Source organism: Rhinoderma darwinii, chromosome 6 (assembly GCF_050947455.1).
Source record: "Rhinoderma darwinii isolate aRhiDar2 chromosome 6, aRhiDar2.hap1, whole genome shotgun sequence".
In the NCBI taxonomy this organism is placed as follows: Eukaryota; Metazoa; Chordata; class Amphibia; order Anura; family Rhinodermatidae; genus Rhinoderma; species Rhinoderma darwinii.
In genome coordinates, this window is record NC_134692.1 from 114,546,186 (window position 1) to 114,561,480 (window position 15,295).

The 15,295-nt window shown below is 44.9% G+C and overlaps 1 long non-coding RNA gene across 1 annotated transcript in view; it reads right to left on the minus strand.

Moving 5' to 3' along the window:
* Nucleotides 1–282: 282 nt before the first annotated feature.
* LOC142655674 (uncharacterized) overlaps nt 283–15,295 on the minus strand; it is an 80,648-nt gene continuing 65,635 nt past the window's right edge. The window contains exons 2-3 of the long non-coding RNA XR_012849530.1: nt 14,274–14,426; nt 283–503 (exon numbers count right to left, since the gene is read on the minus strand). This is a non-coding gene — a long non-coding RNA (uncharacterized LOC142655674). The remainder of the gene's footprint in view (nt 504–14,273; nt 14,427–15,295) is intronic.

Below are 15,295 nucleotides of genomic sequence, written 5' to 3' on the forward strand. Positions count from 1 at the left end.
GTTTACCTTGATTCTTAGCGCGTCCACACATATGCCATAAATATCCGATAGATGTCGGTCCCATCTCTGAGACCCACACCTATTTTTAGTACAGCTCTGAGACCGCCATCCTACCTTCTATTGCTCTCCGACCAATGACTGACCAGCTCACTGAGCTATGCTGTTTCTGAACTCCCGACCACCACGTCAGTCATGGCCTTTAAAGGGAGTCTGTCACCAGAATTTGGCCTATGAAAATAGCAGCACAGTAATATAGTGTAGCCTCACCTGAATATAACGCTGTTTTAATTTTTCCGATGTGATGCGATTGCAGCGTAAATAACCGTTGCAGCGATAATAACTTTATTCTTCATATGTGCTTTTTGTAGCAACGAGGGCATCACTGGTGCTTCTATCCCCAGTCCGTCCCTGCCTCCCTTCCTTCTTTGATTAACAGGGCCAGGCAGTGTAGAAGGCATGATAACGCTTGGTTCCGTATTCTTCTGAATGCGCCTGCGCCTCGGCTTCGGAATCGGCATGTAAACAGGTTAAAATAATAAGTTCCAAGGTACATAAATTATTTATTTTACCCAACTGGCTCCGTCACTACATTTGATTGCAACAGAGATAACATGGATCAACTGACCAATAAATATACTGTTTTACTTATAGTTGATAGATATTTTCTTTGACAATATTTTACTGGTATTGTAAATATGTACTAACACAGAAATGGCTCATTTAGATCAATTACAATAGTTTTCTTAACTGCAGTCACAGTCATCACAGTGAGGAGAGCAATGGCTGACGTGTGTTATCTCCCAATGTACCTTTCATAAAATTCACTCTTAGATTTATTCTTTCCTGAGGAATATGGTATAACCTCAGTCTAATCCAATGTGTCTATAGCATCTGATGTTTTACCTCACAGGTATCTGTACCTTTCTGGGTAATCAGAGAAATCCGAGAAATCCTATTTTTGTCAGCAGATATGTCTTGTCTCTCTTTATTATTGATAGCTTTCCTCTGAACACACTTATTTTCTCTTATTCCTCTCTAGTATATACAGGTGTATATATATATATATATATATATATATATATATATATATATATATATATATATATATATATATATATATGCACCCACTACACTTTCCCCGTTCTTTAAATGAGTGCAGTCCTCTGCACTATAATCCATAGTCTTTTAAGTAATGTGGTAAATTACCCTGTGTACCTCTAGTAGGGTAACGAGGTTCTAAAGGGACTAGAGGAGAAGAAGTAGTAGGAGTTATCACTGGTATTTCGCTTCCTTCTGTCTAAATACCATTATCATCTGTTCTGTTGGGTGATACAACCCACTATTTGTCATCTAAGGGTTGTCCATAAATAGTAGATGGAATTGTCACTTCCTCAGTATCTTCAAGTGGTTCCGGTGGATAGGTACAGGGTTTCAATAAGTTTCTATGCAGTTTTAGTGTTGGCCCCTTATTACCTTCGGGTCGTATTTCATACACAGGTAAATTTGGTCTCAGTTGTCGGATGACAACATAAGGAACTTTTTCCCACTTTGCTTCTAACTTACATGCTCTTTGAACTCTCCGATTATGGATCAAAACCCGTTAACCTGGAAGTAAAATTGTATCCTTTGCCAACTGGAAATTTTCCTCAGGGTAGTTTCGTCTTTGTTTCAATATATCATAGGCTCGTTGGAGTCTAGACTGATGCTTTCTAATCCATTCCGATGGGGTGTGTTTCTGAATCTGCTCAGGTTGTTCAATTAGTAGTGCTAAAGGTATCCGAGATGGACGTCCAAATAGCAATTGGTAAGGAGTATATCCTGTAGTACTGTGAAGGTGAAGGGTATTATTATAAGCCCATACTATATTTTGTACATGTTCAGGCCATCTTTCGTGGTATTCTTCACCTATTGTTCAAAGGAGGTTCAACAGAGTTTGATTAAACCTCTCACACACTCCATTCCCTTGAGGATGAAAGGCGGTTATTTGAGACTTTCGAATTCCATGAAATATGCATAGATCTTGTACCAATTGTGATTCAAAGTTCGGACCCTGGTCAGACAGGATTCTTTGTGGACAACAATAAGGTCTGATAACATGTGCCCATAGATGTTGTGCTGTAGTTTTTGCAGTTTGATCCATAGTAGGGATGACAATAGCAAATTTGGAAAAATGATCCACGCAAATCAATGCGTATTTATGATCAGAAGAGACCTCGCTTATATTCAAAAAGTCAACAGTCATTAGCTCAAAGGGTTCCCCTATGTCAATCATTTGTGAAGGTTGAAGTTGTTGTTTGGCCTTGTGTATTACACAATTTGGACAGGATCGGCATATATATATTACTTCATTTTCGAGCCAAAGAACATACAAATGGTTTCTTATTTGTATTGCTGTTCTCAGCACAGAAGTGACCTCTTTTCTCGTGAAATAATTTACAGACTAAAGGCACCTCCTTTTCAGTTAAAATCAATTGCCAGATTTCCCTATGGTCACGTGGGGATTGTACTTTACGATAAAGGACATCATTCTGAATCATCAGTCGTTCCCACTGTCATAGAATGGCCTGTCCCCTCATTGAAAGATGAGATCTTTCTTCTGCTGAATGTCTTGTCCCTCTCCTTACCGACTAAAACAACTGTTGAAGATCATAATCCTCTTGTTGTTTATAAACCCATTCAGAGCGTGTATACATTTCTACTTTTGTTTGAAAATTGCACGTTTTTATACTGTCCGTCGTCACAACTCGTAATGGTGGAATTTCTACTTCTTCCTGCTCAGTATCCAGATCTCCAATAGAAGTCCTACAGGGATATCTAGATAAAGCATCCGCATTGGTGTTGGTGTGTCCAGGCTTATATTTAATTATATAATCAAACCGAGCCAATCGTGCCACCCATCTTTGTTCAAGAGCACCTAACTTGGCGGTCTCTAAATAGGCCAGTGGATTATTGTCTGTATGAATTTCAACTTTGCTTCCAGCGAGGTACTCCGCAAAACGCTCCGTTACTGCCCATACTATGGCCAATAATTCTAATTTAAATTAACTATAATTTGCTGGATTATTTTCTGTTTTCTAAGGCTACCACTTCCATAGGCGATAACCCTCTCTTTTCCTTCTTGTTTTTGAGTAAGAATAGTGCCAAGTCCTTTTAGGCTAGCATCCGTATATAGATGAAATGGAAGTGTATAATCAGCAAATGTTAGAATGGGTGCAGTAGTGAGACGGTTCTTTAATTCTTGGAAAGCATGTTCTTGTTCATCACTCCAATAAGTATTAATGGAAATTTGTTTTTTTTCGGTAAGAACTGGAATGTCCACATAACAACTGATTAAGAGGGGCCGCAATTTTAGCATAATCTCGAATATGCCGCCTATAATATCCCACTAATCCGAGGAAAGCTCTCAATTCCTTGACTGTTTGAGGTGCAGGCCAATCCATTACGGCCTGAATTTTTTATGGATCAGGGGACACATCTTGACTATTTATGATATGTCCCAGATAACGGATTTCAGTTCGAGCAATATGACATTTGCCTGGTTTTAGCTTCAGTCTGAATTTTCATAAACGGCTCAACTCTACAACTAGATGAGCAAGGTGTTCTTCAAAGATGTTGGAAAACACAATTATGTCATCCAGATAGATCATAGTCACTTCAAAATTTAAATCACCCAAACAACGTTCCATCAATCGCTGAAAAGTGCTAGGGGCATTCTTTAGTCCAAATGGCATACGATCTAATTCAAATAGTCCCATTGGGCTAATGAAAGCAGTTTTCTCCTTATCTTCGGGTCTAACCGGTATCTGCCAATAGCCGCTAGCCAAATCTAATGTTGTAAAAAATTTAGCTTTCCGCATAACGGTGAGTGATTCTTCCACTCTAGGTAGTGGAAATGCATCTCGATGTGTACAGGCATTTAGACGTCTATAACCAACACAAAATCGTATTGTCCCATCTTTCTTTTTAACCAATACAATTGGGACTGCCCATGGACTAGTACTTTCCTGTATGACTTTTCCATCTAACATTTTCTGAATAAGTTCTTTGACTTCTTGATATAATGCAGGTGGTATATACCTATATATTTCTCATACCGGTATGGCATCTCCGGTATATATCTGATGTTCAATTGTTTCTGTATACCCATAATCTTCATCATGACGTGTGAAGGCAGACTCAGGATTTTGTATTAGTCTCTTCAATTATATTTCTAACATGGGAGTAGGGGCTACTCCATCAAATTGTAAAAATTCCCAGAACCAAGTGATATCCTCAGAAAATAGTCCTGTTGTAGAGCTTTCTTCATCAAGTTTAGGTATATTCTCTACTTCATGAACTTGTATGGCGTAGACCTCAGCCAACAATTGACCTGGCGGAATGGTGACGGGTTGATCTCCACAGTTAATGAACCTTAGCGTGACCCGTCCCTTAGATACTTGACACAAAGTGCTACCTACAATCCATGTGGTAGTTTCATGAAAAATTGGTGCTGGTTCAACCATCACTAAAGCATTTTGTAAGAAATGATGGGTGCCCACCATGAGCGGCAAGGTGGTCTCTTGTCGTGGTGGTATTCGTAGAGTACCTTTATTTAAGGCGCGGATAATTCCAGCTCTTCTAGTTAGTTGAGACAAGGTTTGTTACTGTCTACAGATTATTTGTAACTGTTGTAAAGTCTACTTGACCATGGAGTTCTCATTCAACTGTTGCCAATAGTTAATTCCCATCTCACTTAATAGTAGTCCATCTAATTATTGTAATAAATTCATCCCTAACAACATAGGAATTCCTGGTCGCGTATTTTCCTTTACTACTACTACAGCTATATTTAAGAATCTTCGACCTAACACTTCAATGTCCAACCATATTGTCATGAACAAATACACGGTAAACAGTGAGGTCCCTGTTCTTCCCAAATCTCTGTCCCTACCTACTTGTATGACCCGACCTAAACAACGGCACACAACTGGGCGGCGTTCCCTATACTAGTACAAGTGAAACAGACAAACCGATAAGACAGAGACGGTAAGAAATAACAAAGGGTCACCTGGGAAGTACACGGAGGGAGAGGCAGGGCTATTGCGCCACGGAACAAGTCTGGGCGCAAAAGGCAGAGTCAGGCAGGCAGGGTCAAAACCGGGAGAGTGCGGAAAAAACAAAAGTCAGAAGGCAAAGAAAGGTCAGGAGTCCAGCCGTGGTCTGGGGTCACAAAGGAGTCAAAATGCAAGTCGCTCAGGGGAGTCTGAAACAAGGGAAAGCACCAGGCTAGGAAACTCTAATTACAGGCAAAGGTCTACTACCCCAGGCTGAGCTAAATAAGGAGAGGGTGGGAGCTTAGGGAACATCAGCCAGGCTTTGATTGGCCTGACACTCCTTAGCTCCTATTGGCTGCAGACAGCCTCAGTCTGCCAGGCCAGGCGACGCCCGAGCGAGTAACTCTCAACGTCCTGGAGACCGAGGGAGCAGCAAGAATGGAGTACGTGACACATGTAATCCCAACCACATTAATGAGCAAGTTGTTATCAGCTGTCAGGGAAACCATAGGGGGCTCAAGTTGTATAATGTATGTGGCTGCGGGCTGTCAGCTCCAACCTCCCCCTGACAGCCGCAGCCACGAGTCGGCAAGCGCTGGCCCCAGACTCCTCCTCAGGAGACGCCAGCACTCACCTCTGCCGGATCCCGTAGGGTGCGGGCGCACGCTCGTGCCCGCTCTTAAAGGAGTAGCGCGCACCAGACCTCATGGACGAACTTTGACCCGTGAGTACCCTGGACTATAAGAGGGGTCCAGCCCCCTGGTTCTATGCCTGAGCGTTGTTGTGTTCCCTATAGTTTGTCTATGCAAATTGTCCCCTAGTGTTTCCTGCTCCCAGTGTTTCCTGTTCCTGTTCCTGTAACCTGCATCCTGATCTAGTGCCGTGCTTGCTGTAGTCGTGTTGTGCTGGATAACACGCCTGTCTGCTTCTCCATGCCTGACGTCTACCTGCTGCCTAGCTCCTGCCAAGCTACTGTCCGTGCTGCCACAGGTACCCTATATACGATAGACTCTGACCTGCGCCCTGTTGGCCAGCTGCCTTACCGCCAAGGCGGTACGGCCCAGTGGGTCCACAGACCCTTCGTGACAGTACGCTCAGGCCATGGACCCCGCTGGTCGGTTCAAGACTATGACGACCACACAGGAGATGCGAGCGGATATGCTGGACCTCCGGTCTCGACAGGACCAACTCCTTCAGGCGTTGAACATTCTTGCGCGTTGGCAGGAGGCACAAGCTGCTGTTCCTCCTACTACACCTCCTGGCAATGTGGATCCTCGGTCTACACCTCTTGGCAGTATTGACCCATGTGTTTCTTTGCCACTTCCTGACCACTATGATGAAGAAGCAAGTACCTGTCATGGTTTTCTTAATCAATGCCAGATCCGCTTCAGCTTGTATGCTAGGACAATTTCATCTGATGGTGCCAGGGTCGCTTTCATCATTTCTCTCCTCACCGGAAAGGCTCTTGCATGGGCGAACCCTATCTGGGAGAGTTATAAACCTAAAGGACGGAGTCTGACACACCGAAGGTGGATAAAAAGTTGAAAGTTACCCCCAGACGAAGGCTCCAGGGCCGAAACGCGCGTCTGGGTTGATGCCAGACAGTGCTGACTTTGACATGGGTAAGGTGCTCTATTTTAGAGCTATTTATATGTAGGCTCCATCTTGCCTCCTTTGCTGTCATCTCTGTATACACACTCACTGGTGTATATTCATTTGGGTGTAATTGGTTGCTGTGCTTGGACTCCTGCATCTAGTCTTGATTAAAATGTGCCACCTACTTGTGGTCTTTACCTAATAATCTGGATGCAGGACATTATGCATCACAGCTCCATCTTACACTAATAATAATATTTTAATATTTACTTATACAGTGTCATTCAGTTTTTTCATTTTTCTATGATTCAAATATTGCATGTATCATTGTCTGGTATCCTTCTCATACTGTGGTAATCATCTTTAAACTTTTAATGTGTTTTCTGTTATTTGTCTTAATAAAAACGTTCAACTTTTTATCAAGCTTCGGTGTGTCAGACTCCGTCCTTTAGGTTTATAATTCATTTAGAGGGTATCTTCACCGTTACCATCATGCTCATTTAGGGCTTGTAAGTCCTGCCTCCCCTCCTTTCTTTTTTCACTTTTAGACACATTTTATATTGATACAAAGATATTTATCTAATCAATGTTCAACCTTTGGGGATTGTGGGTTGGTTGGCTTTGCTCTTTTGGTGTTCTCCATATAGGCATAGTCCTATCTGGGAGAGACAAGGACCAGAGACACGTGACTTCCGTGCCTTTCTCCGGACTTTTCGCATGGTGTTTGAGGAGCCTGGACAGATCTCATCTGCAGCGGCCTCTTTGATTAATCTGCGCCAAGGAGACACCTCCGTGAATGAGTACGCCATCCACTTCCGCACCCTGGCGGGAGAGCTCTTATGGAACAATGAGGCTCTGGTGGCTGCATTCTGGCACGGACTATCTTCCAGAATTAAAGACGAACTTGCCGCCCGGGATCTACCCTGGATAACCTCATCCTTCTGTCTGCCCGGATTGATATATGGATCCGTGAACGCCTCCAAGAGGTTCAACGGGAGGGAGCCCTTCCTAGTCTGGTCCCTACTCTGCAGCAACCCCTGCTGTCCTCAGATGTCGATCCTCCCAAGAAGTCGGTAATAACGGTATAAGTTATCTACCCAAGAGAGACAACGCAGGTGCATATCTGAACTCTGTATTTACTGCGGTCTCGATGGTCATCTTGTGCGCCTGTGTCCCCAAAAATTCCAAAACCTAGGGTTGCTTGGAGTGACGACCTTGGGTAAAGATGGACTTCCGTCTAAATTTTCCATACCTGTGACCATAGTGTCCGGCGAGAGAAAGCATCAGGTCTGCGTATCTGGACTCTGGTTCCGCTGCTAGTTTCATCCGCAGAGACCTTCTGGAAATGCCCACCACCCCTCTGGAAATCCCGTTGACAGAAGCTTCAGTAAATGGACTACCTCTGCCAGACCCTGTTATAGCTGTGACCAAGCTGCTGAGGCTCCAAGTGGGAGCTCTTCACTCCGAACTTCTGCCTTTCTATGGCCTGCCCAAAGCTGTTAACCCTGTGTTGCTGGGCCTGCCTTGACTCCGTCTGCATGCACCAGTTCTGGACTGGAATTCTGGAGAGGTTCTCCAGTGGGGCCCTGAGTGTCAAGGTCGTTGCCTGGTGCGGATTCGTTCGGCTCAGTCTTCGCTGCCTCGGTCATTGGCAGGATTTCTGGGTCATTACGCTGCCTTTTTGGACGTCTTTAGCAATAGGGAGGCGGAGACATTGCCCCCACAACGGTCGTATGTCTGCCCTATTGAACTGATTCCTGGTGATTCCCTTCCCCATGGTAGGGTATATCCTCTCTTCTTGCCAGAGACTCTGTCCATGTCCTCCTATGTGAAAGAGAACTTAGAAAGGGGGCTTCATACGAAAGTCTTCCTCCCCGGCAGGAGCCGGGTTCTTCTTCATCAAAAAGAAAGATGGCTCTCGTCGTCCTTGCATCGACTTCCGAGGTCTCAACCAGATCACTGTGAAGAATAAATATCCGTTGCCACTGATCTCCGAAATGTTTGATCGCATACGTGGTGCAAATTTTTTTTCTAAACTAGACCTGCGTGGGGCTTACAACTTAGTCCAGATTCACCAGGGTGATGAATGGAAGACTGCATTTAACACCCGTGATGGACACTTTGAGTATCTAGTAATGCCCTTCGGCCTGTGTAATGCTCCCGCGGTCTTCCAGGAGTTTGTGAATGACATTTTCCGTGACCTCCTCTATGTTTGTGTTGTAGTCTACCTTGATCACATCTTGATTTTCTCCCCACACCCTATGACGCACCAGAGACATGTCCGACAGGTTCTGCTACGGTTAATGGAGAATCGTCTGTACGCCAAGTTGGAGAAGTGCTTATTTAACAAGGATGCTCTACCCTTCCTGGGCTACATCGTCTCAAATCGAGGTCTCGAGATGGACCCTGAGAAGGTAAAGTCTGTTCTGGAGTGGCCACGTCCTCAAGGCTTGAGGGCCATACAGCGCTTTTTGGGATTTGCTAACTTTTACAGGCAGTTTATTCCGAAGTTCTCCTCACTGACTTCTCCCATCTCTAACCTTACTAAGAATGGTATGAACGCCAAGGTGTGCACTCCCGAGGCAGAGTCCGCATTCAATAGGTTGAAGTGTGCCTTCATGTCTGCCTCTATCCTCCATCATCCGGATGTCTCTCTGCAGTTCTCGTTGGAGGTGGACGCATCCTCTGTCGGTGCTGGTGCACTCCTGTTTCAGAGAGGTCCCAAGGGCAAGACAAGGGTATGTGGATACTTTTCCAAGCTCTTCTCTTCCACAGTTACTGGCGATCAAATTGGCTCTGGAAGAGAGGAGAAATCTACTAGAGGGCGCAGCCCATCCGATCTTGATTTTTACAAACCACAAGAATCTTACCTACCTCCAGACGGCCCAACAGCTGAAACCTCATCAGGCCAGGCGGTCACTGTTCTTTGCAAGGTTTCAGTTTGAGTTTCATTATCGCCCGGACGACAAGAATGTGAGGGCCGATGCCTTGTCCAGGTCTTTCGAGACAGAAGACACCATTGAGAGTCCACAGAACATTATCAGTCCATCTTGCATTGTCTCGGTCAATCCCCTGCTAATTGGGGACATTCCTCCAGGGAGGACTTTTGTGCACCTGGCTGATCGTGGAAGAATCCTCCGCTGGGGACCCTCCTCTAGACTGGCAGGTCACACGGGGTTACGTAAGACCCGGGATTTGATTGCTCGTCATTTCTGGTGGCCCACTGTGCCCAAGGATATTGTGGACTTCATTTCTTCCTGTGCTGTATGTGCAGTCAACAAGGCCACCCACTCCAAACCTGTTGGTCTGCTCCAGCCATTGCCTGTGCCCAATGCTCCCTGGCAGCATATAGCGATGGACTTTATCACGGACCTGCCTCTTTCTGCTGGTTGCAGTGCTGTCTGGGTGGTGGTGGATCGATTTTCGAAGATGGCCCACTTCATTCCTCTGTCCGGTCTTCCTTCTGCTCCTCAGTTGGCCAAGTTATTTATTCAACACATCTTTCGCCTGCACGGCTTGCCGCAGCATATTGTGTCAGTTTACCTCGAAGTTCTGGAGAGCCCTCTGCGGACTTCTTGGCGTGAAGTTGGACTTTTCTTCTGCCTAGCATCTTCAGTCTAATGGTCAGGTCCAGAGGATCAACCAGATTTTGAAGAACTACCTACGCCACTTCATCTCCAAACAGCATGATGACTGGGTGCAGCTGCTCCTATGGGCGGAGTTCTCCTACAATAATCACACCAGCGAGTCTACTAGGAATACACAGTTCTGTATTGTCTACGGCCAGCACCCACAAATTCCTCTTCCGGTGCCTGATACTTCCGAGGTACCTGCATCTGACTCCACGTTTAGAGACTTTTTGCAGATCTGGCAGCAGACTCGATCCTCCATCCTAATGGCAGTGGACCGCATGAAACGGAAGGCTGACACAAGGAGAAGAGAGCCCCCTCGGTTTCTTCCTGGCTCTAAGGACTGGCTGTTGTCTAGGAATGTCCGACTGAGGGTAACATCATGTAAATTTGCCCCCAGGTTCCTCGGACTATTCGAGGTCCTGCAGCAGATCAACCCTGTCGCCTACAAGCTTCGGCTGCCTCCTACCCTCAGGATTCCCAACTCCTTCCATGTCTCCCTCCTGAAACCAGTGTTCCTGTACCGCTATTCCAAGACTCCCAGCCCTGCAGTTGCCTCCAGCGGCCTCTCGGACATCTTTGAGGTCAAGGAGATCTTGGAGACCAAGAGAGTGAGAGGAAAGACTTTTCATTTGGTTCATTGGAGGAGGTTCGGCCCTGAAGAGAGGTCCTGGGAGCCAGAGGAGAACCTCAATGCCCCTACTCTTATGAAGAAGTTTCTCTCTCGCTCTGGTCCCAAGAAGAGGGGGCGTAAGAGGGGGGATACTGTAATGTCCGTGGCTGCGGGCTGTCAGCTCCAACCTCCCCCTGACAGCCGCAGCCACGAGTCGGCAAGCGCTGGCCCCAGCCTCCTCCTCAGCAGACGCCAGCGCTCGCGTCCACTCACCTCTGCCAGATCCCTCATGGACGAACTTTAACCCGTGAGTACCCTGGACTATAAGAGGGATCCAGCCCCCTGGTTCTATGCCTGAGCGTTGTTGTGTTCCCTATAGTTTGTCTATGCAAATGGTCCCCTGGTGTTTCCTGCTCCCAGTGTTTCCTGTTCCTGTAACCTGTATCCTAATCTAGTGTCGTGCTTGCTGTAGTCATGCTGTGCTGGATACCACGCCTGACGTCTACCTGCTGCCTAGCTCCTGCCAAGCGACTGTCCGTGCTGCCACAGGTACCCTATATACTATAGACTCTGACCTGCGCCCTGTTGGCCAGCTGCCTTACCGCCAAGGCGGTACGGCCCAGTGGGTCCACAGACCCCTCGTGACAAATTGTACTATATCCTGAAAATAATCTTTATACAATTGCCACGTTATTGTGGTAACTTCTGAACCTGTATCTACAAGGCATCTTATTAAATGTCATTTTATTCAAGCATTTACTAAAAGACACGGTCCAGCAATTTTATTTGTATCATAATCAGGGCCTTCATTATGATTTCCCGTGGCTTGGCCCACAGTCGCGAGAGAAACTAGTTTAATGGTGCCGGGCCATTTCTATCTTGTGGGCTTGATCGACATTCTCTAGTATAGTGTCCGGGCTGATTACATTGCCAATATCGTCTTTCCCTAGAAAATCGACCCCCTCTTCCTCGGTATACACGGATTGTTTTCTCTGTATGGCATAGTCCAATCTCATCTTTAATCTCATTATTAATCTATCTTAGTGACTCTATAATTGACTCTTTAAGATCTCTGGCAAAGTCATTACAATTGACAGGTGTTTTATCAGTGTTTGCTCTGGTATTCGTTTCTTTATCTAAGATTTGTACGGAGACATTAATACTCTCATCTTCATCTCTTTGAAGTTCAATGGCTTCTTTTATTACATTGACAAAGGTAATATGTTCGTCCACCCTAAGCATATTTTTTAATGCTCTCTTTATAGTATGGCTTTGCAATCCAGCAATAAACTGATCCCTTATCAATTTATCTGCATCTGGAACAGTTTCACAACCTTCCTTATCTTTCTTAATGAGTCTACTCCAAAGATCCTGTAAACCTACAGAAAATTTCTGTAAATTTTTACCATCGACTATAGAATTTATTTCTTAGCTCAGTAGCAGCACCATATAATGTCTCTAATCTGGATATTATATCATCAAAATCTTTTCGTTGTTCAGGAGGGAGAACAAACACAGCTTTTCTAGCATCTCCTTCTAATAGATTAAGGGCCAATTCAGCCTGATGGCTCGAAGGTATCTGATATAATCTGGCAGCTGTTTGGAGTCTTTCCGCACGGTCTCTTACAGTCATTGTCTTTCCATCAAATTTTTGTACACTCATCAATGCTGCACCCATTGGGATCAATATTGGAGTTTGGGCAGGAGTGCTACAAGTTGCTTCAGGAATATCTAGGCTCATCCTGTTCGTGACGCCAAATGTAAACGGGTTAAAATAACAAGTTCCAAGGTACAGTACATAAATTATTTATTTTACTGAACTGGCTCCGTCACTACATTTGATTGCAACAGAGATAACATGGATCAACTGACCAATAAATATACTGTTTTACTTATAGTTGATAGATATTTTCTTTGACATTATTTTACTGGTATTGTAAATATATATATTCTTTGTAGTAACACAGAAATGGCTGATATAGGTCAATTACAATAGTTTTCTTAACTGCAGTCACAGTCATTACAGTGAGGAGAGCAATGGCTGATGTGTGTTATCTCTCAATGTACCTGTCATGTTGGGTATGTGGACCCACTGGACCGTACCGCCTTGACGATATGGCAGCTGGCCAACAGTACACGGGTCAAAGTCTATAGTTCGTATAGTGTAGACAGAAGGTATATAGAAGAAGTCCTCCAGCTCACCTGACACTTGCTGTATGTGTCGCGGTCATCGCACGGGCTCTCGTGTCGGCACACGATGGGTAAGACAGGCAGAGGCAAAGGGGCTGAGTCCAGCGCTGAAGAGGGTAAAAAGGAAACTGGTTCCAAGTTTACTAGGTATTCAATTAAAAAGGTCCAATAGGTTGGAGTCCTGGTGTGCAGACGGGAGTAAGTAACGATCCAGTCCTGAAGCCTACGCGTTTCAGACGTTGAACACGTCCTTAAACAGCCATGATTAAGGACGTGTTCAACGTCTGAAACGCGTAGGCTTCAGGACTGGATCGTTACTTACTCCCGTCTGCACACCAGGACTCCAACCTATTGGACCTTTTTAATTGAATACCTAGTAAACTTGGAACCAGTTTCCTTTTTACCCTCTTCAGCGCTGGACTCAGCCCCTTTGCCTCTGCCTGTTCGTATAGTGTACCTGTGGTAGCTCAGACAGTAGCAAGACAGGCTCGGCTGGGACTAGGCAGCAGGTAGGCTCCAGGCGTGGTGTAGCAGGACAAGCGTGGTACACAGCACAGCACAACTTCAGCTTAACACAGTACTTGACCTTGATAGCACGGGATACAGGTTACAGGTGGCAGGAACGGGAAACACTGGGAACTGGAAAACACTAGGAGACTATTTGCTTAGACAGACTAGGGTAGACAAAAAGGCTCAGGCATTGCAGGGAGGGGCACAGCCCTTCTTATAGCCCAGGGTGCTCTGGGAGCAATCAGCCCAAACTCCCACCTGTGTACGCTTTGGCTCCTTAAGTCTGGACTGAGCTCGTGAGCGCACCCTGGTGGTCACTGTGGAACAGGATGGCAGCATGTGCAGACATCTCTGGAGAGAAGGGCGTCAACTGGATGGAAGGTGTTTGTGGTCAGCGACCACGGACTTTACAGTACCTTTCATAAAATTCACTCTTAAATTTATTCTTTCCTGAGGAATATGGTATAACCTCAGTCTAATCCAATGTGTCTATAGCATCTGGTGTTTTACCTCACAGGTATCTGTACTTTTCTGGGTAATCATAGAAATCCTATTTTTGTCAGCAGATATGTCTTGTCTCTCTTTAGTATTGATAGCTCTCTTCTGAACACACTTATTTTCTCTTATTCCTCTCTAGTATATACATCTCCCTTCTCCCTCTCGTTTTAGGCTTCTTCTCTTGTTATGTTTTCTGATTTTTACCTCAGAATCGTACGGCTTCTCTCTCCTTCTTTAACTGCCTCAGACCATACTCTCTTCCCGCCTCTTACTCTCTCCGCCTCCTCAGTGATGTCATTAAGCCCCGCCCCTTCAATTCCTGACTGCATCCACAAAACAAGCGCTGCATCAGAGCATCTGTAAAGAGGAAGAGATTAGTCAACTCTCCTCCTTCACCGCTACACACCCGCAGGACCCATCCCAATTACTAGTCTCATCCTACAACCCCTAATTCTTGCTCTATACCAGCTATTTGGGAATAAATGCCACGGAGCGACATGAGAACATAGTTCTCTGACAGTGCATCTAAACTTCTACTTTCCTTTACCTTATACCAGTGATCAATCTTCCCATACGTCAGCTAAGTCAATAAAGATTGTTTGCCCTCTATAATTATGTGGCTCTGTACTTCTTAAATTTACACTTACACTTGTATACACATGTCAACTAAAGTAAACTTAAACATTAATAACAATGAAGTCTCAATATGACATACATATACCTATATATATATATATATATATATATATATATATATGTATATATATATACATGTATATGCATCCACTACAGGCGCAGGCGCAGTACAGCACCCGGGTGTAGCGTGACGTAATCTAGAGTAGAGCTGATTCGACCGGTGAATCTTCAGTGCTATGTACACATGCGCCGATTCAGAAGCCGAGGCGCATGTGTACATACATACAGTGTATATAAATCTGTATATACACTGTATGTATGCATGTGTGAGCGTGTTCATGTAAAGGAAAATGTCGAAACATAAAGTGCACACATATAGACTCCTGCGGGGTGGCGTTCTAGTAGATCAACCACATTTAACTTTTAGTAACTGAAGAGAGCTCAAAATATCAGATCACCTTACTTTTACACTACTGAGGGTGGGGTCAAGAATTTGTGCTTCCAGATCACAGGTGTTCAAGAGGGTTCTGACAAATAATTCTGAAGCTGCAGCTGGCAGTGTAAACAATGGGAGTTTGTAATCTGGTTTA